The sequence below is a fragment of the Podarcis pityusensis genome (genome assembly GCF_964106645.2).
Source record: "Podarcis pityusensis genome assembly, chromosome: 3".
Lineage (NCBI taxonomy): Eukaryota > Metazoa > Chordata > Lepidosauria > Squamata > Lacertidae > Podarcis > Podarcis pityusensis.
In genome coordinates, this window is record NC_138026.1 from 16,541,043 (window position 1) to 16,565,734 (window position 24,692).

Here is a 24,692-nt window from a genome sequence, read left to right on the forward strand (position 1 = left end):
AAATTTTCTGGCAATTTTTCTGGCATATATTTAATGTAAAAAATCCAGTGTTATGTACTGAGTTGAATAGGATCCAAATTGCAGCAGTCTGTTTGGTCCTAGAACAATAGGATCCAGAATGCAGCAGTCTGATTGGTCCGCAGGAGCCACCCAATCCAGCTCAAGGTGGAAGTGAATCCGCAACCTGATTGGCCTACAGGAGAATCCCGGAATTAGCCAATCACGTGGGGCCTATTGTGTAAATAATGTATATAAAGCAGATATTTTGGGGGGACTTCCATTCCTCCTCACTACTATGAGCTGAATAAAGAGCATGAAATCCACACTCGACTCTGAGTATATTTCATCCAGCAAATCCTCAGCTTACTGGATTTTAAAACACTGCAGAAACCCTATTGCAGAATAAATAAATTCAATAGATGTGTGTGTGTGTGTGTGTGTGTGTGTGTGTGAGAGAGAGAGAGAGAGAGAGAGAGCACAATCCTTAGTAAAGAATAGCAATGTTAACAACTTCAAACATGTCCCTGTTTTTACCTGTGAAATGTTGAAAGGTACGTAACCAGAGACAGTAAAAAACTTGACCTGAGTTGCCACACAGGGAAGCCCAGACCTAGCCAATGATTATCGCCACAAGCCTTTCCTTGTGTACAGCGGCCGCAATATTTCAAATTATAGCTTGCCCCTAACTCCCTGAATCACTGAGATGCTGGATGTAATTATGCAGTGACTGTCCGAAAGACTTGTGCTTAGACATATTAAATTCCTCTTGTTTTTGCGAATGCTGAAAAAAACATTAAGAGTTCTCTGTCTGCAGGCACATTGCACCACTGATAAAATTCCACAGTTCTGCTTTCCTTGCCAAATACATTAAATTCCTGAAATATTTATTGAGTGGTTTGTCAAGAAAGCGCAGCACTTTCAGTTCTTATTAACTGCATACAAATCCATCTCAGATTTTTCCTCAAGCTTCAGAAATAGTCTTTGGGCATAGTCACACGTCGGATGAAATAGCAGTCAGAATGCTGGATAGGCTCCTAATATATGGCTCAATCTTATTCCCACTCTTTAATCAGTAACAGTCACCCATGTCTATTCTCTAGCATTTATTAATTTGGTAGCCCCCGAATCAACATGACATCATGTTATTAGCATAAGCCACTCTTTTTGTTATTCATTCATGTAACTCGAATTGTAAGAAACTACTATTGATTTTGGAAATGTCTGTTCTCAGTGTGTTCTCGAGGGAATTGTCACCCAGTTTGGCACGATGGACAAACCAGTTTGGGTCCATTTCTGGATTCTGTCGGACTCCATTTGAATCAAGACAGAAAAACATGCCAAATCACGACAATGCAGAAGCCATTGCGCAATTCGGCATAATAGTTACCAAGAGTGAATATTTGTTTTTTAAATATATATATATATATCATTTTAATTAATTTTTCTAATTTTTAAATCCCCTTCATGGATCACTGCCTTGCCGTTGCGAAGGGGCTTGAATAACTCAGAGAAGCTATGAGCTATGCCGTGCAGGGCCACCCAAGATGGACAGGTCATAGTGGAGAGTTTTGACTCTCCACTTGGGCTCCATGATCACTGCAGATGGTGACAGCAGTCACGAAATTAAAAGACGCCTGCTCCTTGGGAGAAAGGCGATGGCAAACCTAGACAGTATCTTAAAAAGCAGAGACATCACCTTGCCAACAAAGGTTCGTATAGTTAAAGCCATGGTTTTCCCAGTAGTGATGTATGGAAGTGAGAGCTGGACCATAAAGAAGGCTGACCGCCGAAGAATTGATGCTTTTGAATTATGGTGCTGGAGGAGACTCTTGAGAGTCCCATGGACTGCAAGAAGATCAAACGCATCCATTCTTAAGGAAATCAGCCCTGAGTGCTCACTGGAAGGACAGATTGTGAAGCTGTGGCTCCAATACTTTGGCCACCTCATGAGAAGAGAAGACTCCCTGGAAAAGACCCTGATGTTGGGAAAGATTGAGGGCACAAGGAGAAGGGGACGACAGAGGACAAGATGGTTGGACAGTGTTCTCGAAGCTACAAACATGAGTCTGACCAAACTGCGGGAGGCAGTGGAAGACAGGAGTGCCTGGCGTGCTCTGGTCCATGGGGTCACAAAGAGTCGGACACGACTAAACGACTAAACAACAACAATTTTAAAATTTTCTAAAATATTCATTTAAACAACCTTAAATCAGTGACTTCCCTTCTTCTCATTCCTTGGTTCATTTTGCACACCATACACTCCCGCATATTTCACATGAAAACTTTTTATCCTAGGCCAAAAAATCAGCCCTCGACACCTTAACCCATGTGGTCACAATTTTTTCGAGAAAATTCCTAACCCGCGGGGTCACAATTTCACGAAAAATCTGACGTTATCCAATTCACTCAAATATGGTGCCAAACACTTGCAAATTCTTCCCTGAAAGGTTTGGGGGTTGAAACAGAAGGGTTTTAATCATAGGCCAAAAAATCAGCCCTCGACACCTTAATCCATTCAGTTACAATTTCTTCCAAAAAAAATCCCTAACCTGCAGGGTCACAATTTCACCAAAAATTTGATGTTATCCAATTCACTCAAAAATGGTGCCAAACTCTCCCCTGCAAGTTTTGGTGGTGCAACAAGAACGTTTTATCATAGACCAAAAAAACCAGCCCTCAGTGCCTAACCTGCAGAGAAACATTTTTTCGATAGAATCCCTAACCCGCAGTGTCACAATTTCACCCAAAATCTGACGTTATCCAATTCATTCAAAAATGGTACCAAACTGTTGCAAATTCTCCCCTGCAAAGTTTGTGGGTCGAAAAAGAAGGGTCTTTAACCATTCAGTAATCCATTGTTACATCCATCAAAATTTATTTATACTGTTGAATTTATCTTATTGCTATCAGCATTTTTAAATGAAAACAATTTTCTTTTCTTTTTTTTATAAGATATTTATTAAGATTTTCAAAATATTACAAAATAGAAAAAGAAGAAAAGAAAAATACAAAATAAAAATAGTTAAAAACAATTCAGTCTTTCAATCACTTATCTTTCATTTGCTTGTTTCCCGGACCTCCTCATACCTCCCTTTTTTTGTATTCCAGTTCAGTTTGTTGGTTCAGCAAATCCTTACCCTCTTTATTTGTCCTAATCTTTGGTCTTAAAATAGTAACATTAGATTTTTACCTCTTAACAACCCATTTTTCATATTCCCTTAAAGCATTACAGCTGGAAACCACTTAATTTCTATCCAACATCGTTCTAACATTCATTAATTTTACAATATTTCTGTAGATAGTCTTTGAACTTCTTCCAATCTTCTTCCACCGACTAAATGAAAACAATTTTCACCCATATATTCAGTAAACATTTTCCAATCTTCTCAAAATGTATGTTCTTCTTTTTCTCTTATTGTACAGTTGTACCTCAGGTTAAGTACTTAATTCGTTCCGAGGTCCATTCTTAACCTGAAACTGTTCTTAACCAGAAGCACCACTTTAGCTAATGGGGCCTCCTGCTGCTGCCGTTTGGGAACTGTTGGACACTGCTTTGATCAAAGATGGTGGGCCAAACCATTCCAAACTGCACAGACTGGCACACTTTGCACACTTTGGCACATGGTTCCTAGAATGGAGAAGTGCTTTTTGGTCTATACTTGATACTGTGGAAGACGGCGAACCCAAGTCCTTCCAAGATGAATGAATATTGTGTATGTGACAATGGGTGGGGGGGGGGGGGAGGAGCGAATTTCAATAAGATTTAAGTGCAAATGGCCTCACACAAGCTGATAACCATATTTCTTTGTGCATCTCTTCATTTTTCTCATTTCTGTCTAATCAGGAAGGAGCAGATGTTTCACAACCTTGAAGTGGCTCTGAGCTGATAGATTGATACAGAGTGAAGCTTGTTTCTTTCACAATTCCACTGGGCACCATTTTGAATCAGGATAGTGGAGTAAACCATTACAAACGCCACTGATTTAGACATGCATGCAGATACTGTTGCCCAGTTTTGCGTAATGGTTCCTGTTGAGAGTAGCTGGTGAGCGGAGGGTGCAATCCTGCAGGCTGCAGGGTCCTACTTCAACAACATGTTAACCTGTAGGGAACCCTCAGGGGGAATCAGATCCCAGCAGGAATGAAATTGGGGTGGTCAAGACTGCAGCGACACCAAGACAAGAACAGGAAATGTAACCCCCCGACTGGCTGGGTGGAAAACCGACTTGGAAATAGAATTCTTCCATCCCTGGTTGAAAATGATACCTTTTAAGCTGAGATCCTTCAGAGAGAGAGAGAGAGAGCAAGAGAGCTTATTTTTAAATACTGGAAGCTGGTTTTCCCCTGAATCGATTCTCTCTGTTTTTGCATGTTCAGACCCAGAGACCTCCCCCCTAAATAAAGACACATTTGACTCAAATTTTAGTTTTGGTTTTTGGCAGAATTTAGGCTACAACTTTATTGATTACAGAAAAGTGAGTGGTTGCATAGGCTCTGGTTCGACTAGCTCCCTGCACCTTTGCAGGTAGTGCTGACCCAGGGCACCAGCATAGGTCAGCCAAGCATGAATACCTGAGGTAGGTGAAAAGCCCAGGAACAGACTCTGTTCACTCCCCAGATGCTCCCCTGGATTCAGGCACGGGCACAACCCCCTTTCAGGGGTTGGCCAAACTAGGTTGAGTCCCTGGATTCCTTTAACGGAATACCCTTCACATAGGGAAGGCGAGTCCATTTTCCCATCCCTATCACATGAACCAGTGCCTATCCGCAACCTTACAAGTTTTGACGGTTTGCTATGCGGCAGGCGAAACCCAAATGGCAACAGCCAATCAGCCAAGTGGGGAAAATTCCTGCTGTGCCCCTGTCTCAGCGACAGACAACACACAACAGCATAGCAAGGTCAATCGCAACAAGCCCTGAAAGTAGGGAGAGGTGGGCGGGTGTTCCGATGCACGAGCCAAAAGAGGGTCACATGCAAAAGTATATATAGGTCCCTCAATCCGTTTAGACTGCACCCCATTGGCCATATTAAACCCAGCAACGAGGGACCTACCAATCGGGTGTTGTGACTGTCCAATAAACCCACCCACAACTGGGAGGTCAGTCTCCAGGTCTCACTGCAACACGTGCCCTCTTTTAGGGAGGACACAATTTTCCAAGCTTAGTTCATTTTTGTTGTTCTTGTTGCTAACATAATGCTTGTCTTGTTTTGCCTGTTTCTGCTCAGAGCCCCTTGAGATCCACATGGTACTGGAAGAGGAAAAATTCCTTATAGCCTAGTTAGCATATCTTCTTAGTTGCTTAGTTTTTCTCTCTACTTTGCCACTGGAGAGCTTGTGTATAGAACAAAGCTAAAGTACGGTATTTGCAATATGCTCTGAGCCTTTTGTTGTTCTGTTCTTAAAGAAGAAGCAGATTAAGCCAGATCTTAAGCAAACAGGGCATGTAATTTCTTATTAAAATGGTGGTGTGCGTATTTCAGCCTTATAAAAATCACGTGCCTATGACTAATAAGAAAAATCTATATATTTTGGGGTTGCCATATTTCCAAAAGTGAAAAGGGTTTTTTGTTGAGTTTTTTTTGGCAAAATCACAAAAAAACCTGACTTCTTGAGCTACAGTGGTACCTCGGGTTAAGTACTTAATTTGTTCCGGAGGTCCGTTCTTAACCTGAAACTGTTCTTAACCTGAAGCACCACTTTAGCTAATGGGGCCTCCTGCTGCCACCGCGCTGCCGGAGGCCAATTTCTGTTCTTATCCTGAAGCAAAGTTCTTAACCTGAAGCACTATTTCTGGGTTAGCGGAGTCTGTAACCTGAAGCGTATGTAAACTGAAGCGTATGTAACCCGAGGTACCACTGTATTCTTAAGGGAAATCGGCAGAAACTACATTGCCAACATAGGTTGCCCTATGTCCAGATTTTCTTGGACATTTTGCCGATTTCCACTCGGACACTGCATCTGACTGCGGTATTCCGGGTACGTTCAGAAAATTGCAGACATATGGCAACCCAAATGTATTTGGATTTCAGAGGCAGAGTTAAGCACAAACCTATGTCAACTGGAGGAGATACAGCAAAATCAGGACTCCTAAAATTATTTTACAAGGCACATCATCTCTTTCCGAGCTGTTTTCCTGTGGCTTAAAACAGATCATGGCTGAAGGTAGCCCAGTGCCTGCTGAAAACTATAAAGCATTTTTATTGTGCTCATGACTTTCTGAGACGCAAACCTCAGACTCCCTCAAACATGCTTTAAAAAAATAAGAAGTAGAAGAGAGACCTAAATGTTTCCAAACAAGGACAATGGCCCAGAAGGACCTGCAAATCACGGTGTAGGATGATCCTTTGCTTTTTATGTAATGAAATAGAAATTCAGTATGTATGACCTGAGGCAGTTTTCTGTTATGTAACCTTCTCACAACTTGCCAGATGCTTCCAGAGGAATTTCTCTTTTGCTTAGTATCAGCAAGGAATTGTTCTATTGCTCACTCAGTGCAGTCACAGATCATCAAGTCAACATCTGGTTAAATGTCCCCAAACTAGCATATTGATTCAGGTTACAAGGAACAATGTGAAAACACCTTTCTCTAAAGCCACACTGGTTTAAATTGTTGTTCATGAATTCCAAAATCCATAACGGTTTTTAAAAAAATACCTCGGCAGCCACCACACCAGACGCAATTTCCTCCTCGTATATCTCTACCCTGTGGAAAAATCACATGTACCTTGTGCGTAGACAAGAAGAAGCTTTTGAAGAGGCAATCTGTATTTTAAACCGAACAGCTACTTGCTTCTTCAAAGGCGCAGCTGCATGTAGATATAATTCTAAACCAGGCTTTCCCAAACTTGGGTTTCTAGCTGTGTTTGAGCCACTGGTCCTGCAAGCTAGGGATAATGGGAATTGTAGTCCAAAAAACACACACGGAGACTCGAGTTTGGGAAACTCTGTGCTCAAACCCTGGTAAAACATTGTGTAAACACACTATGGTGACATTGGGCTCACACGCTCCCTTCCTTTTGCCATCTTCTTCTTGTGTGAGAAGAGATTAAAAGGTGAAATGCTTCTGGGAGATGATATATAATGAGTTGAAAAAAAATGTTGAAATATACATTTATAAAGAAACCAGAAGCATTTCTCTTGGGTATTTTTGGAAATGATATAAATAGAAAGGAATGTAAGCTTTTTCTATATGCAGTAACAGCAGCAAGAATACTATTGGCCCAAAAATGGAAGCAAGAAGAATTACCAATGATGGAAGAATGGAGGATGAAATTACTGGACTATGCGGAACTTGATAAACTAACGGGAAGGATCCGAAACTGGCGGGACCAGAAGTTTACCGAGGACTGGAGTAAATTTACGGATTATTTGAAAAGCATTTGTGACAACCAGACGACTTTTGTAGGTTTGCAAGAAGTTCTGTGAGGAATAATATTAGAAATATTGCAAAAATGGAGAAGGAGACGTGATATGTTAAGAGATGTAAAAGCAATATTAGGAAATGCGTAAGAAGTGATTAAGACAGAGGATTATCAGAGGTGCTGATGGAAGTCCAATAAGAATGTATTTGTGATAAATTGTGTGGTATGTTTTATAATTTTGTATGTTAAAAACCATAAAAATATTTTTTTTAAAAAAAAAGAAAAAAGAGAAGAGATTAAAATCTCTAGGGGGGCGGTTTGTAACAAACAGCCATTTTCAGTTTCATCCAAATATAAGAAACTGTGGTTTGAGCATATGACGGTTGCTTGGCAATATCAAATCCTGGTTCAGTAAGCCGGTTTGTGAACCCAGCAGGATTTGTACAAACCATCATTTCCTGGATTCAAATGAAACAGGGCACTGCAGTTTGATGCAAACTGTGACTAGGAGCTTTCAATCTCCTTCATGTGCAAAGGTAGGGCTGTCATTCATCCTGATTATCCAGGACAGGTCCTGGAATCTGCCTGCGAAAATGGCGTCATGGATTATTTTTCGGAAATTGGGCAAATGTCCTGGATTTAACTGGTTAAATCATGCTGAAAATACCGAAAAACACATGCTATCAATTTCTTCCATTGCCTCAGACTTTTTAAAAATAACGACAGTCCACAAAACAGCAGGAATTCTTCTGATGGGGATAACGTTACAGAATTTGGTAATATGTGCTTATTATGTTGTGACTCTTATTCTCACATCTCATGTTACATTTCCCCACAGATACTATAATTCTTTAAATTTTGCTAACATTTTTAAAATTTCCTGAAATCACTGGAGGGGGGAATATTCCTGTTTCTTTACAAGAAAGGCCATTGAAAACCCTTCATTTATACTTGTTGTACCAAAAACAATAAGCCATGAAAGAGATAATTATGTTGTTGATTGCTTATGAAAAAGGAACATTAATTTCCCTTAGTTTCAGCATGTTCACAGTTTGTTCATAATGTGTTTTTTCCTCATTAATATTGGAAAAAGCCATTTGCTACAGGCTGAGAGATGAAGTGAAACACATCAGAATTTAAAACCTGCAATGTTTGTAAATCAGATCCTGATATATTATTGCCATTTGTCATTGTTAAGTCTCCATTTTCTCCCTGAACTAAATGCAAACTTTGTACCGTGTTTGTGTGCAAACGAAATGCTGCCAAATAATCTTACTTCATAGGAACAAAGTATTTTTTCTATTACATTTAATTACAAAAATAAGAATCATAGATATCAGATGCGGCCAACCTATTTCACAAGATCAATTTCATTTGATTTCATTTTTACAGCGGAGGCAAATGTTTCAAGCAATACCTAACTTTAATTTTAATCTTTTCAGCTCTTTTTTTGCAACATGCCAAGACTTTCAGTGCGACGCCCTAATCCAATGCTCCCTAGTTTCCATGAATATGGCACTTTGTAGGGCAATTGCATCACAGAACCAAGGAGCTGCCATTATTATTCACAGCACAATGAATGCAATGTCATATTGGTAAGTGAGGTCTGGAGAGTGGCAACACCAGGGAAGACACAAGAACTTCCCACACTGGATGAATGGCAGATGAAACTTATGGACTATATGGAATTGGCGGAAATGACTGGTAGAATCCGTGACCAGGGAGAAGAGTCGATGGAGGAAGACTGGAAGAAATTCAAAGACTATCTTCAGAAACACTGCAAAATTAAGGAATGTTAGAGTGATGTTGGACTGAAAATAAGTGGTTTCCAGCTGCACAGGTTAAAGTTAAGGATAGATTAAGATTAAAGATTAAGATTAAAGAAGTTTAAAGAAATTTGATATTAAAAGGGAAAACTTTAAAGTTACAGGATATTAAGACCAAGGATTAGGTTTAAAAAAGTTGAAGTTATATATTTTAACATTTTATTAAATTAAAGATTGGGATTAAAAAAGTGGAAAAGAAACTGCTGGATAAATAAATGTGGATTGGAATACAAAAGAGGGAGGTATGAGGAAGTCCAGAAAATAAGTAACTTAAAATTGGAAATGGAAAAGAGAGTTTGTTATTAATTGTTTTGTGTTTATATTGTTAAGTTTTGTATTGTTTTTTTGTGTGTGTTGTTTTTCTTTTTTGTTTGTTTAAAACTTTAATAAAAAATTATTATATAAAAAAAAGAAAAAGAGAGTGGCAACACCAGAGGTTTGGAGGGTGGCAACACGAGAACGGGCCTTCTCTGCAGTGGCTCCCCATCTGTGGAATGCTCTCCCCAGGAACGTTTGCCTGGTGCCTTCATTGTACACCTTTAGATGCCAGGCAAAAATGTTCCTTTTTAAACAGGCCTTTGGTCAATCTGATTGACATCCAATGTCCTTTTAAAATGTGCTGGGGGGTGTTATTGGGTTGTTTTTGTTTTTATTACGTGTTTTGTATTTTTATATTGTGATCTTATCCTGTGAACTGCCCTGAAACCTGTGGGTATAGGGCAGTATACAAATTTAATTAATAACAACAATAATAATTTTAGATGGCTGTAACTTGCCCTGGGACCTGCTGATGAAGGAGGGTATTAACATGAATTAACAACCAGGAGGTGATCTCTAGTTTTCCACTGTTCTGCAATATAGGACAACACTGAAAAGAAGGAGAGGGCTGCTGTTGATCTGCAATGGAGCACTTTGTGAATTTTCAAACACAGGGGGCCCTTTTCATAGCCTTTTCGTTTGTGGCAGTTGCACCAGAGAGGCAGAGAGGCAGATTAGATAGATTAGATTAGATAGACTAGATAGCTAAGGCTCAGTAGGTGCAGGAACAATGGAAGCTTGAATATAAAGGGATAGTTTTCATTTTACATACTGTACTTGTAAAAAGCTGAACATAGTAGTGTCAGTTGAGAGCAGTGTCAGTTGAGTGCTGGTGGTTGCTAGGTTGCGGAAGTCCTTGTGACACGCCCTTCATTGTGACACCTCCCTCTGCTGGCTCCTTGGTCACTAGGGCTCTAGAGGCATAGCCATCTCCTTTGGTTTGATCATTCAGCGAGTGAGAGAGAAAGTGGACGGAGATGTAAGTAGACTTTCTCATCAGCATCTGCATTCTGTGCTGGTAATGCTCCATGGCAGTCTTAGGGAACATTTAAAAGATTTAGATCAGGAATAATTTAAATGCTTCAGCCAGCCCTTCTGGGCATCTTTATGACTCCACCCACTGTTTTGTAGCAGTGAAGGGAAGTGACTGTGGATTCTGCTTACACTTTCAGAAAAGGAAAACTAATAAGATGTCACGCCTTGGAAAAGGGCGTTCTTTTTCGGCTAGTGACACAGTAGTCACTTGATAACTCACCATGGGAGCATTAAGCATGCCCTCTGGAAAAGGTAATATCTTGCATTGTCTTCCTCTCCTTCCTGCTTCCCAAGGCCCATCTTTCAAAGGACAGCCAAGGTACAAAACCCTTCAGCATGCTGATGTTCCTTCCATAGTAATATTAGTATTTGGTATTTGATGTTTCCCTTTTAAACCTCCCTTCTCCACATTAAGCAAACCTACCTCTTTCAATGAGATGATGAGAATTGTCTTATAATATCCAGAGGGTGCTATTCTGGCTACAGTATTCAAGCACTCTCTTCACAGGACACGCATTATGATACGCCTAGGAAAGTGAATCCATCTTGAGCTTTGAGTCGTGAATGTTCAAACCAGTTTAGGGATGTAGATCAGGAGAGGACTGTGAGTCCCATTTCTCACATTTTAACAGGCCTTCTCTGCAGTGGCTTCCCATCTGTGGAATGCTCTCCCCAGGGACGTTTGCCTGGCACCTTCATTATACACATTTAGGCACCAGGCAAAAACGTTCCTTTTTAACCAGGCCTTTGGTTGACCTGATCAACATCCCATACCCTTTTAAAATGTGGTTTTTTGGGGGGAGGTTATTGGGTTACTGCTTTTGGTTTGATTTAATATGTTGTGGTCTTGTTGTGAACCACCCTGAGACCTCCGGGTATAGGGTGGTGTATAAGTTGAATAAATAATAAAAAACAATAAGTGCGAATGATTGTAGTAATGGCATGGAGAATGTGTCAAGATTTTTGAGTGATACTATGAAGTTACGTATCTTTGTACCTCAGGATGTCTGGACAGTTTTATCTAAAGTATCTCCTACTATGTTGTGATTGGATCCATGTATATGATGCACTTTTATGGCAAAAAAGGAGATAGATAGATACAGTGGTACCTCAGGTTAAGTACTTAATTGGTTCTGGAGGTCCGTTCTTAACCTGAAACTGTTCTTAACCTGAAGCACCACTGTCAGGGAACTGACATCGGAGCGAGAGGCGAAGGGGAGGCTCCTAGATGATGCTGGCGAAGGACCCAGCAGCAGGGGGAGAAACTGCTCAGTAGAGGGGGAAGCATTTAAGCGCAACACCAGGGATAAAGGGAGGCAGATGGGGGAATCGGAGAGAGGGCTCCAGGACTGGAATTCAGTGAGGAGGGGACAGGTCCTCCGCTACCCACGCCCTCCCTGCGCAGAAGACTCCCGCGCAGTGAGAGGAGGAGGAGACTGGGTGTCAAACAACTTTTATGTTGGAAGAGGTTCAAGAAACGCCCACTGACTGATTCTGCCAGCGACTGAGGCAGTCACCATGAGAAAGGGCTGTGCAGTCAGAAAGGTTTAACAAGGCAAATTAGCCTAGAGAGGCACCAGTTTACGCACGAGTAACTCATACTCATTACAACCACTTTAGTTAATGGGGCCTCCTGCTGCTGCCACACCACCGGAGCACGATTTCTGTTCTCATCCTGAAGCAAAGTTCTTAACCTGAAGCACTATTTCTGGGTTAGCGGAGTCTGTAACCTAAAGTGTATGTAACCTGAGGTACCACTGTAGATAGATAGATAGATAGATAGATAGATAGATAGATAGATAGATGTTGGTAGGTGGTTCCTGTGTCTGGGTAGATGGCCCATTATAGAACAAATTGCTTTGCCCTTGAAGAAGCAGGTGTTTAACCTGGGAGTTTTCTTGATCCAGCATTGGCACATAGGATACCAATAGCCTCATTGGTTAGGTAAAGGTAAACGGGCCCCTGACCATTAGGTCCAGTTGTGGCTGACTCTGGGGTTGCGGCGCTCAACTCGCTTTATTGGCCGAGGGAGCCAGCGTACAGCTTCTGGGTCATGTGGCCAGCATGACTAAGCCGCTTCTGGCGAACCAGAGCAGCACACGGCAACGCCGTTTACCTTCCCGCTGGAGTGGTACCTATTTATCTACTTGCACTTGACATGCTTTCGAACTGCTAGGTTGGTGGGAGCAGGGACCGAGCAATGAGAGCTCACCCCATTGCTGGGATTCGAACCGCCAAACTTCTGATCAGCAAGTCCTAGGGTCTGTGGTTTAACCCCAGCACCACCCATGTCCCTTGTTTTTCCTTAGGACAACCCTATTTTCATAGGAGAAAACTTAGAGAGTATGGAATTAAGTGACATTCAGGTTGAAGATGTAACTTTTAAGGCTGCCATATGTCAATTTCAGTGGTTTCCTTTAAAAGAAAAGCTCAACAAATTTGGCGTCTTAACAACTTTCGGGGTATCCTGGTTTTTATCCTAACCTGAGTAGAGCTATAAATGTTTTCTCCATTCCTCACTCCTCAGTCATGAAATAAGATTTACCAATGTAATTGTGTAGAAATGCAGTAGTAACTGAATCCTGCTATTGTTTAGCAGGTTTTTTTGTCTAATTAAATGGGTCTTTTTAAATCTTAGGGGACATAGAGCTTCTCCAGAAGCAGCTTATCATTTCAGGAAGGACATATATTGCTGAAATAGAAATTATCCCCTAGGGCCAGGTTTCCATTTAGTTGTTTGCTCCTAGATGTCACCTGAATAGGGGACATTTATTTTTCCCAGTCCTCTTCTTGCATATAGTGTAGGCCTCTATGGAAGTATGCTGCCGCTATGGAATTCAGGCTATCTCAAAATGTTTCTGTTCTGCAAAACAGATACAAACCCCAACCACAAGGCCAGTGTGGTGTGGTGGTTAAGAGCGGTAGACTCGTAATCTGGTGAACCGGGTTCGCGTCTCCGCTCCGCCACATGCAGCTGCTGGGTGACCTTGGGCCAGTCACACTTCTCTGAAGTCTCTCAGCCTCACTCACCTCACAGAGTGTTTGTTGTGGGGGAGGAAGGGAAAGGAGAATGTTAGCCGCTTTGAGACTCCTTAGGGTAGTGATAAAGTGGGATATCAAATCCAAACTCTTCTTCTACCACAGAAATGCAGTTGGCAAAATCAAGAAGCAGGGGTAGACTTAGTTGACATTTTGCAATATGGCGGCGCCCTGTGCGGAACCAAAATTTGGTGCCCCCAAATGGATCTTCTCAATTATGGATCTTCTCAATGTTGCGCCCCTTCAGCTCGGCAGCCTGCATGCGAGAACTGCCCTAAATCAGGCACTGCCAGAAGCCCTGAGTGCTGCTTTTATTGGATAAAGACCAAAGAATAAAAAATAATACATTTGGTCTGGCGGTACAATAGCACAAATGACATCAACACATCTGGGTTTCACTCACCTGCCCTGATCCAGAACACACTGCATTAATAGAATCATAGAGTTGTAGAGTTGGAAGGGACCCCAAGGTGTTAAATCTTGCGTTTCTGCAATACAAAGAACCACAGCAAAATTAAACTGTACCATGGAGCTACTCTGATGTGGTGGTTAAGACAGGAAAGCCTCAGCAAGCCACTGTCTGTCAGTTTCTTTCTTTCTTTCTTTTTTAATTTATTAACAACAATTTCAACATAACAAAATATCAAAACGTCTCATATTCATTATTTTCCCCTTCCCCCCCATCTCCCCATCAAACCCTCCCTCCCTCTCCCCCCAAGACTTCTCTCGGCTCCTCTCTCTGATTTCTCAACTCATATTGTTCTCTGCATACTGTAAAATTGTATAAATCCTTATATTATTTATCGACTATGCTAACAATCAATAAATTTGTGTATGTTTATTCAAAACCTGCCAAGGAGTCCAGTTCATTTTGTTGTCTTTTCAAGTAATTTGTAAAAAGTTCCCATTCGTCTTTGAAGTCACAGTTGTCCTTACCTCGCAATTTGTACAGTGGTACCTCAGGTTACATATGCTTGAGGTTACATACACTTCAGGTTACAGACTCCGCTAACCCAGAAATAGTGCTTCAGGTTAAGAACTTTGCTTCAGGATGAGAACAGAAATCGTGCTCCGACGGCGCAGCAGCAGCGGGAGTCCCCATTAGCTAAAGTGGTGCTTCAGGTTAAGAACAGTTTCAGGTTAAGTACAGACCTCTGGAACGAATTAAGTACTTAACCTGAGGTACCACTGTATGTCAATTTAGCCAGTTCTGCATAGTTCATCAATTTCTCTTGCCACTGTTCTTTTGTCGGGGTTTCCTCATTCTTCCATACTGTCTGCCAGTTTTACCTGTGAAGCAATATGAGTCAAATGTCACTGACCTACCTTTCAGGGCTGTTGTAAAGACAAAGTATGTGCAATAGAAATTCAGTACAGTCGTACCTTGGGTTATGAACTTAATTCGTTCCGGAGGTCCGTTCTCAACCCAAAACCGTTCTTAACCTGAGGTGCGCTTTTGCTAATGGGGCCTCCCGCTGCCAGTACGCTGCCGGCGCGCAATTTCTGTTCTCATCCTGGGGCAAAGTTGTAACCTGAGGCACTACTTCCGGGTTAGCAGAGTTTGTAACCCGAAACGTTTATATCCTGAGGTACCACTATATACATATTTGCTACGGATCACCCATGCTTTCTCCAGGTAAATTGCAAGCTGTGAACTGGGTTAGAATTGAGCACCATGACTTATATCTATGATGACGCGATCATTTAATTTGTGTTTCCTGAAACAGCATTTGAGGAATTCAGTGGCAGAATGGAGATATCTGTGACGATGCTGATGGATGTTTAAAATGTATGTGTATTTAAAGCAAACATTCATGGGGAAGTGGTTGGAAAAGAAGACAGATAGAGTGTTTCCTCCTTCAAAAAGAGCAAATTCAAACCGCTCCAGAATCTTGCTCCCTGCGCATCCTTTTTGTGGTAAAGATGTTCCTAATTATATATTTCCCCGTGCATTTTGTCTAGGAGATAAATTAAATCTTTGAGTAAGCAGATTTACATTTCTTTCCAGCGACAACTGTGATGATGGAAACAAAAGTGGCTAACAAATTCTCATCACAGCCATTCATCAGGAGCCCTTGCTAATTCCTATGCAGTTAATTGGCACACTTCTTTCCAATTTTGAGGTCTAGATGGGAGCATCCTAGACACACACGCCATACTGATCGACTCTGTGTAGCACTCCAATTCCTGGTGGTGACTCCTTTCTGGGGATAGGTGAATCTAGTTTCATTAACGTGTGACCCCTAAATTTTGGAGCCCCTATTGCCTCCCCCCCAGTTTGCATGTCAATTACCCAGTTTGAGGGGCAGTGCAAGACATGGGATTTGTGACACAAAATGGCACAAAACTGGCTCAAAACTTTGGCACCAGTTTGGAGTCAGTCGGGCAATGTTGTATTTTGAAGGTTCACTTTTGACCCCGGTTTGCTGTGCATTTTAAAATATGCAGCGGACACCTTTTTTGTATAATTTTTTTATTGTTTTTATATTTTACATTTTAGAATATTCATTTGAACAACCTTAAAATATCAGTGATTTCCCTTCTTCTCCGTCCATGGTTCATTTTTGCATGCCTTAGATCCCTGCATATTTTACATAAAGGAAACCATTCATTATTCCAGTTTTACATCCATCAACACTTATTTACACTGTTGAATTTATCTTAATGCTGCCAACGTTTTCAAATGTACACAGTTTCCACCCATATATTTAGTAAAAGTTTTCCAATCTTCTTTAAACGTATATTCTTCTTGTTCTCTTATTCTATAAGTTAAATCTGCGAGCTGTGTGTATTCCATCAGTTTAAGTTGCCATTCTTCTTTAGCTGGGACCTCACTCATTTTCCATTTTGGGGCTAACAAAACCCAAGCCGCAGTAATGGCATACATAAATAATGTTTTTTGACACCTGGGAATTTCCATCTGAATTATCCCCAACAGAAAGGTCTCTGGGGTTTTTGGGGAAAGTACATTAAAACATTTTTTCCAATTCATTATAAATCATTTTCCAATACTCTTTTACCCTACCTATCTATCTTTTACCTATCTACCACATATGATAGAACGTACCCTCAGCCTCATTGCATCTCCAGCACTTAACTGATTCAGTCTTATACATTTTAGCAAGTCTACTCGGAGCATGTTATTCCTGGAAAGAGAACTACCTGTAAGTCTTTCAAGGAATAACATGCTGTGAACTTCAAATCACTCTTCCATAATTTCCCCCAGAGATTGAAATCTATATTATGTCCTACATCTAATGCCCATTGTATCATGGAAGTGCTAACAAGCTCATCTTCTGTTTCCCATTCGAATAACAGATTGTACATTTTAGATAAGAGTTTTTCTTTGTTTTGTAAAAGTTCTTTTTCAAATCAAAAACTTTGGTCCAAAAAAACCATTTTCCTGTCTGTTTTAAACATTTCATATAACTGATGATTTTTAATACGTGTATCTCTTGATGCTGCCCCAGTCAGTGGATTGTCCATGGGTGAATTCACCTTTAGCGACTTAATACCCATGAAGAATCAATACATGTCAAAGCTATTGCATGCAGAACAAAAGGCTTGCATATAGATTTTGCAGGTAACATCTGCAAGCAGAAATGGTCAGAAATGTCAACTCCCATGTAGCTTCCTCAGGCTCTCATAAAAATGTGTCATTGTTCTATTTTGAAGCCATCTTAAGAGGAGCATAAATGACACTGATGAGAAAGAAATCTAGTGTTTGATTCTTGCAGTATTTCCCACATATTCAAGTAAGGCATGTTTACATGGTGAATGAGCCTACAAAATTCAGTTCCTCTATATTGTCCCTTCTGCCAGAAAGCCTTGGCCATATCACTTCTGTCAAACGCTAACAAGACCAGGGTTAAACAGTTCTTCTATCTCCAAAGAAGCAATCGTGCCTCAGTATGTTGAGAATGTTTTTCCTCTGAGCTCTTTGCCATCTGAACTGCCAAAGGCCAATGCGGCAGTTTCAGAACTGCTTTATAAGCAGAGATGGAGCTCCTGGCCTATTAAAGCAAATGGTTTAATGTTACTGTTACAGTGCAGGCGGCTTGCTTTTCGCTGTTAAAAAGTCCCGCTGTGGGTCTCTCTGAAGGCAGCTTCATTTCACTGAAACATAAACTAACATTGGCATGTGCTCTTGTGGGAAAAGGATGGCCGAGATTTACACTCCTTTCTCGCTAAGCGTATCCAGCTCTTCCTTCCTTGCTGGCTTCCTTCCTAACAGGGGATCAAATATTTATTACCTATAACAGTTTGGAACGCCTCTTCGCATTTTCGCCAAGGTGCTTCGAGAAATCCTCGGTTTCTATTTTGCAAAGCGAGAAACTCAGAAATAAACGAATCTCTGACAGATAGAATCAGATGAAAGAGGAACGTTATGGCTTCATCATCAGGCAATGTTTTCTCCCCCCATCTCCACTTCTACCTGCTCCTTTTTTCGCCATCTGGCTTGATGATGAATTGTAGACAATTTGAAAGCTTTGCCAGCTATTTTGCAACATCTTGGGTGGCCTACTCAAAATACTGACCTAGAAAAGGCTTCTTTATCCACCCTGGAACACCTATCCAGTTGGAAATGATACTGATTTTTTTTTATCCTGTGTGTGTGTTTTTGTGTGTGTGTGTGTGTGTGTGTTCCTAGGGTTGCCACACGTCCAGACTTTCCCAGACATATCCGGAATACTGCAGCTGCAAGCAGTGTCCGGGTGGAAATCGGCGGAACGTCCGAGAAAATCCGGGCGTATAGCAGCCCATGTCGCCAGTGTTGCTTCTGCCGATGGCTCAAAAATGTCTAACTTCTTTGCTCAACACCTTTGGCAAAAACTAGCAAAAGATCAACAACTTTTCCGTTCAGATTTTCACTTTTTGAAATATGGCAACCTGGCAACCCTGGTGTGTTCCTGTCCTCAGATTTCCTTTCCTTGTCTCTGATCTGCATGCATTCATGACGGTTCATGTCACTTTTCTCAAGGGATGATAGGAGAATTCTGTATTTGCGGATTCCAGTATGAATTGACCTGATGAGCACCTCCCAGACTAAGCTGTGGATTCAGCAGCAGTTGGTGGGGCAAGCACATATGGGGCAGCAGTACTCACCTGCCTTCTGAACGCATAGCGTTGCTGCCTTTTCCTGAGAGAGTGTGAGATAGATAGATAGGTGATAGATAGGTAGATAGATAGATAGATGATAGTTAGTTAGTTAGTTAGTTAGTTAGTTAGTTAGTTAGATGATAGATGATAGATACAGTGGTACCTCGGGTTAAAAACTTAATTCGTTCTGGAGGCCTGTTCTTAACCTGAAACTGTTCTTCACCTGAGGTACCACTTCAGCTAATGGGGCCTCCTGCTGTCGCCGCACGATTTCTGTTCTCATCCTGAAGCAAAGTTCTTAACCCGAGGTACTATTTCTGGGTTAGCGGAGTCTGTAACCTGAAGCGTCTGTAACCCGAGGTACCACTCTATAGAGAGATAGAGAGATAGATGAGAGAGAGAGAGAGAGAGAGAGAGAGAGAGAGAGAGAGAGAGAGATGAATATATTTCCAATGACATGGGTTTCTGACATCAACAATTTGGTCCAAGGAAGACAAATGAAAAATCTGGCCAAAGTTGTTGAGATCTTCTGGGGAACATGTCCCCCTCCCCCCGCCAAAAAAAAAAAAAAAAAAAAAGAACTTTGGGGGCTTTTCTAGGCTTTTAAAGCATTTTTTTAAAAAAATCACCCTACTTGCCACATGTCCAGTTTTCTCCAGACAGTTTTCGGCAAAAATCTTCCCAGGGCGCCATTTTGCTGCCCGATTCCCAGATGTGTCCAGGAAAACCCGGATGTATGACAGCCCTACAAATGCCACAGCTATTCTGATGCTCATAAAGTAATGTCAGAAGACCTTTTAGGCACCCTGCTCTGGATTGTGGCCAGAAATCTGAACCTGGGCGCAGAATGCAGCCTATGGAACAGGCAAAGGAGGTTCATAGCTTTATTTCATTTAGGCAAATATATCCTCACGTGAGCAAAGCAAGCAAAATTTGTTGTGTTGGTAGCCACTAGATGAAGTATTCTCCCTTTGGATGTTTCCATGGAGACTGCCTTCAGCTGGCACTGAAGGGGCTGTATCTCCTTAGACAGAGGAGTCGAACAAATTTACAATGCTCCAAAGATCAGCAATTTATTCCCTTTCCAGAGGGATAGCCGTGTTAGTCTCATGCAGCAAACAGCAAGGTGGCACTTTAAAGACTAGCAAATTTATTACGGCAACAGCTTTTGTGAACTGCAGTCTGTCAGATGCATGAAGGGTTATTAGGATCATGTATATATAATTATATTTTGGTGGTGGTGGGGAGGTTGTAAACAATGAAATAAGGGGAAATATAAATGCCAGGGTTGCCATATTCCCCAAAGTGAAAATTCAGACAAAGTTGTTGAGCTCTACAGGAGGAACTGCATAATTAACAGTGGTTGTTCACAACCTGGTGCTAATACATTCATAAAAGGTAAAGGTAAAGGTAAAGGGACCCCTGACCATTAGGTCCAGTCGTGGCCGACTCTGGGGTTGCGGCGCTCATCTCGCTTTATTGGCCAAGGGAGCTGGCGTACAGCTTCCGGGTCATGTGGCTAGCATGACTAAGCCGCTTCTGGCGAACCAGAGCAGCACATGGAAACGCCGTTTACCTTCCCGCCAGAGCGGTACCTATTTATCTACTTGCACTTTGACGTGCTTTCGAACTGCTAGGTTGGCAGGAGCAGGGACCGAGCAAAGGGAGCTCACCCCGTCGTGGGGATTCGAACCGCCAACCTACTGATCGGCAAGTCCTAGGCTCTGTGGTTTAACCCACAGCGCCACCTGCGTCCCTAATACATTCATAAGTGAGTGCTAATGCATACGACAAATGCAGCAGCCTTTACTCAAAAGAATACAGTGGTACCTCGGGTTACATACGCTTCAGGTTACATACGCTTCAAGTTACACACTCCACTAACCCAGAAATAGTGCTTCAGGTTAAGAACTTTGCTTCAGGATAAGAACAGAAATCGGGCTCCAGCGGCACGGCAGCAGCAGGAGGCCCCATTAACTAAAGTGGTGCTTCAGATTAAGAACAGTTTCAGGTTAAGAACGGACCTCCGGAACGAATTAAGTATTTAACCCGAGGTACCACTGTAGACACAAATCCAATCAGAAAGAGCACTATTCAAAAACCTAGTGAAATTAGTACTCCCAGAGGAAGACCTTCCTGGAGCAAAGGACCTTCAGAAAGAGATGCACTGTGAAAGTGCCGAATTGTAACATATCAAGAGGTCTAGTGCTATTACTTGCAGAATGAACTGGGACAAAGGATGCTTTTGCACATTACGTGTGTTAATGGGCTTACCAATGCTATGATGACTGTGCTACAAACAACTGTTTTGTGAACAACCCATGTTAGATACATAATCATTACTGTCTGTGCTTTTCTGCATTTGTTTTCCTCTGACCTCATGGCTTATCCTTCCTTTGCACCATGTGTATAAATGTAAAGGGACCCCTGTCCATTAGGTCCAGTCATGGCCGACTCTGGGGTTGCAGCGCTCATCTCGCTTTATTGGCCAAGGGAGCCGGTGTACAGCTTCCGGGTCATGTGGCCAGCATGACTAAGCCACTTCTGGCGAACCTGAGCAGTGCACGGAAACGCCGTTTACCTTCCCGCCGGAGCGATACCTATTTATCTACTTGCACTTTGACGTGCTTTCAAACTGCTAGGTTGGCAGGAGCAGGGACCGAGCAAAGGGAGCTCACCCTGTCGCGGGGATTTGAACAGCCGACCTTCTGAACAGCAAGCCCTAGGCTCTGTGGTTTAACCCACAGCGCCACCCGCGTCCCTTACCATGTGTACATATAACTCAATATAACATTTCACATATCTGATGAAGTGAATGGTTGTTCCTGAAAATGCGCTAATAAATTTGTCAGCCTTTAAGATGCCACAAAACATGCTGCTGTTTTCACTTTTTCAAATACTCCATGCTTTGCAGGGATTAGATTGGAATCACTACTGCTGAGCTTCCAAAAGAAAGATCAACTGAAGTTCTTTTAAAAATTGCAATACAGATGTACCTTCGTTCTTAAACGCCTTGGTACTCAAACAAGTTGGAACCCAAACACGGCAAACCCAGAAGTAAGCTTTCCGGTTTGCGAACATTTTTCAGAAGCCAAACGTGCTCTGTTTTGAGTGTTACGCTTCTGATTTGAGTGCCACACTTCCGTTTGGGTGTTATGATGAGGTCTGTCTGTTTTTGCTATTTATTTTGCGTTTTTGTTTTTGCGGCTCTTTTTTGTTTGTTTTTGTGACTGTGTAGAACCCAGTTCAGCTACTGATTGATTGTGTGACTGCAGTACATTGTTTATTGCTTTCATTTTATGGATCAATGGTCTCGTTAGATAGTAAAATTCATATTAAATTGCTGTTTTAGGGGTTGCTTTTAAAAGTCTGGAACAGATTAATCCATTTTTCATTACTTTCTATGAGAAAGTACGCTTTGGTTTTGGAACGCTTTGGTTTTGGAATGGACTTCCGGAACAGATTAAGTTTGAGAACCAATGTATCACTGTACAAAAGTACCCTGCTGATTCCATCATCTCCCATAAGACTTGAACTTACTTGACCTGTGGTGTATCAGTGCCTTCTCCAAATAATTCCTCCCATATTCTCTCTCTCATTTATTTTGATTTCCATTTTCATTTGTGTCATTTAAGTGTGTGCCATCCAGAGACAAATGTATCATTTGGTCTCTGGTAGAAATAAATCAAGATGCTTGAATTTGAATTAAAATGATTCCTCGCCCCAACATAAAATTGGGGCTCTGAGGTATAAATTAGCTGTCTACAGGCTTTGGAACAACAGAGCAGCTCTTGAAATAGCCCTCATAAAAGAATCACCGTTCAATCTCACATATTTCATTCAGATTCATTGTTGTAGTAATTAGTTTTCATATTAATACACACGTGCGTCCTCTTCAAGGTTACTGGGAGAGTGGAATGCTAAAAGAAAGCCAGCGGTTGCTTTTTAAAAATTGTTCATTGCTGTTTTATATTTTATCTATTTTTAATCTTTTCAGGCTTCTTTTTTTTTTTAATGGTGCCGTTTTGACACTGCCATGATTGCTTTTATTGTCTTTGGCTATTGCTTTAGCAATTCTAACAGGCGATCTTAATGCTCTAATTTATTATAAACCTTTAGATGTTTTATTTTATTACTACGTTTATATCCCAACTTACCTCCAAGCAGCTCAAGGTGATATACATGGCTCTCCCGCTCCTCTGTCTGTTGTCACAACAACCTGTGAGGTTGGTTACTAGTTCATGTCTAATTTAGTTGCATGGCTGTATATCAAGAACTTTGAGATAATTCCCATGGGAGTATATTCACAGATGCATACATCCTCCCAAACAAAATTCAAAATAGAGCTGAATGTTACTCTCCCCAAGAGAGAGGGACCAGTCTACATGAAATTGCACAGCAAATATGTTTTAAAGATGTACCATGTGGACTTTAACAGGGTGTATGTGTTATACAGTGGTACCTTGGGTTATATATGCTTCAGGTTACATACGCTTCAGGTTACAGACTCCACTAACCCAGAAATAGTACCTCGGGTTAAGAACTTTGCTTCAGGATGAGAACAGAAATCATGCTCTGGCGGCGCAGCAGCAGCAGGAGGCCCCACTAGCTAAAGTGGTACTTCAGGTTAAGAACAGATTCAGGTTAAGAACAGACCTCCAGAACGAATTAAGTACTTAACTCGAGATACCACTGTATGTGTAAGATTAGTTTCAATAGGATCTTTAGGTTTTTACAGCTTGGAAGCCCAGAAATCTGAAAACAAAAGACTAATACCCCAAATGCAATTTTATTGATAAGCTCATGGTGTTAAAACGGGACCTTTGCTGTGGTTTACAAAGGCCACCTGCAATAAACATATGTAGGGTTGCCATATTTTGAAGAGCAAAAAAAGGAGGATGCTATGACGATTCTCATTTTAAATACTTGTTGAAAAATGGGAGGCTTGCAAACATTGCATAGGGACGCAGGTGGCGCTGTGGGTTAAACCACAGAGCCTAGGGCTTGCCGATCAGAAGGTCGGCGGTTCGAATCCCCGCGATGGGGTGAGCTCCCGTTGCTCTGTCCCTGCTCCTGCCAACTTAGCAGTTCGAAAGCACGTCAAAGTGTAAGTAGATAAATAGGTACTGCTCTGGTGGGAATGTAAACGGCGTTTCCGTGTGCTGCTCTGGTTCGCCAGAAGCGGCTGAGTCATGCTGGCCACATGATCCAGAAGCTGTACGCCGGCTCCCTCGGGCAATAAAGCAAGATGAGCGCCACAACCCCAGAGTCAGTCATGACTGGACCTAATGGTCAGGGGTCCCTTTACCTTTACCTACTATATGTAGGCTATAGAAGCTGTGATATATTGCTGGGGGCGGGGCAGGAAAAGGGAAGAGGAAAGTAAGTCTTCAACCACCAGTTGTGTCTTATGTCTCATCCAGAAAGTAAAGCCAGAGACATTTTGGCAAATTAAAAAAATCCAACCGGACAGAAATTTTTCCCCTGAAAAAGAGGACGTGTCCTGGAAAAAGAGGACACATGGCAACCCTACATATGTGCACCCTTATATATTAAAGTATACCCTTCAACATTTCTCCAAAGAGAAAGCAGTGCCCATGCAGACAGAAATGTCCTCAGCACACTTGTAAATCCCCCTCCCTTCCAGCTAATTACATTTCTTAATATCTTTTCCCCATCAGCTCTTTTCAGACTTGCATTTTCAACTGACCAGACTGGGGGTGCAAGGAACAACTCGGCCTGATCCTGTGCCCTTTAGCAGTAGGAGACCTTCAGAAATCTGTATGTGGGTTTTTGCTTGGCAGGAAGATGATTAGCATGGTTTGCTACTCTCTGCAGATCCCAGCGCTCTTCAAGTCCCAGTAAGAAGTTGGCAAACCTCCTTCAGACTTCACATATGTGAAGGTTAATTTTATAGCATTGTCAGTATCGATTTATACTTTAAGAGATGAGGTCATAAGGACTTTGGCATAACACATGCTCAATGCTGGTCATACAAGACATTATTACTT

The 24,692-nt window shown here is 41.7% G+C and overlaps 1 long non-coding RNA gene across 1 annotated transcript; it reads left to right on the plus strand.

The window, feature by feature from the left end:
• Positions 1-10,318: 10,318 nt before the first annotated feature.
• LOC308473735 lies at positions 10,319-24,646 on the plus strand. Its single transcript, XR_013984265.1, has 3 exons — positions 10,319-10,794; positions 15,309-15,370; positions 24,373-24,646. It is a non-coding gene; the product is annotated as an uncharacterized lncRNA (long non-coding RNA).
• The last annotated feature ends 46 nt before the right edge of the window (positions 24,647-24,692 follow it).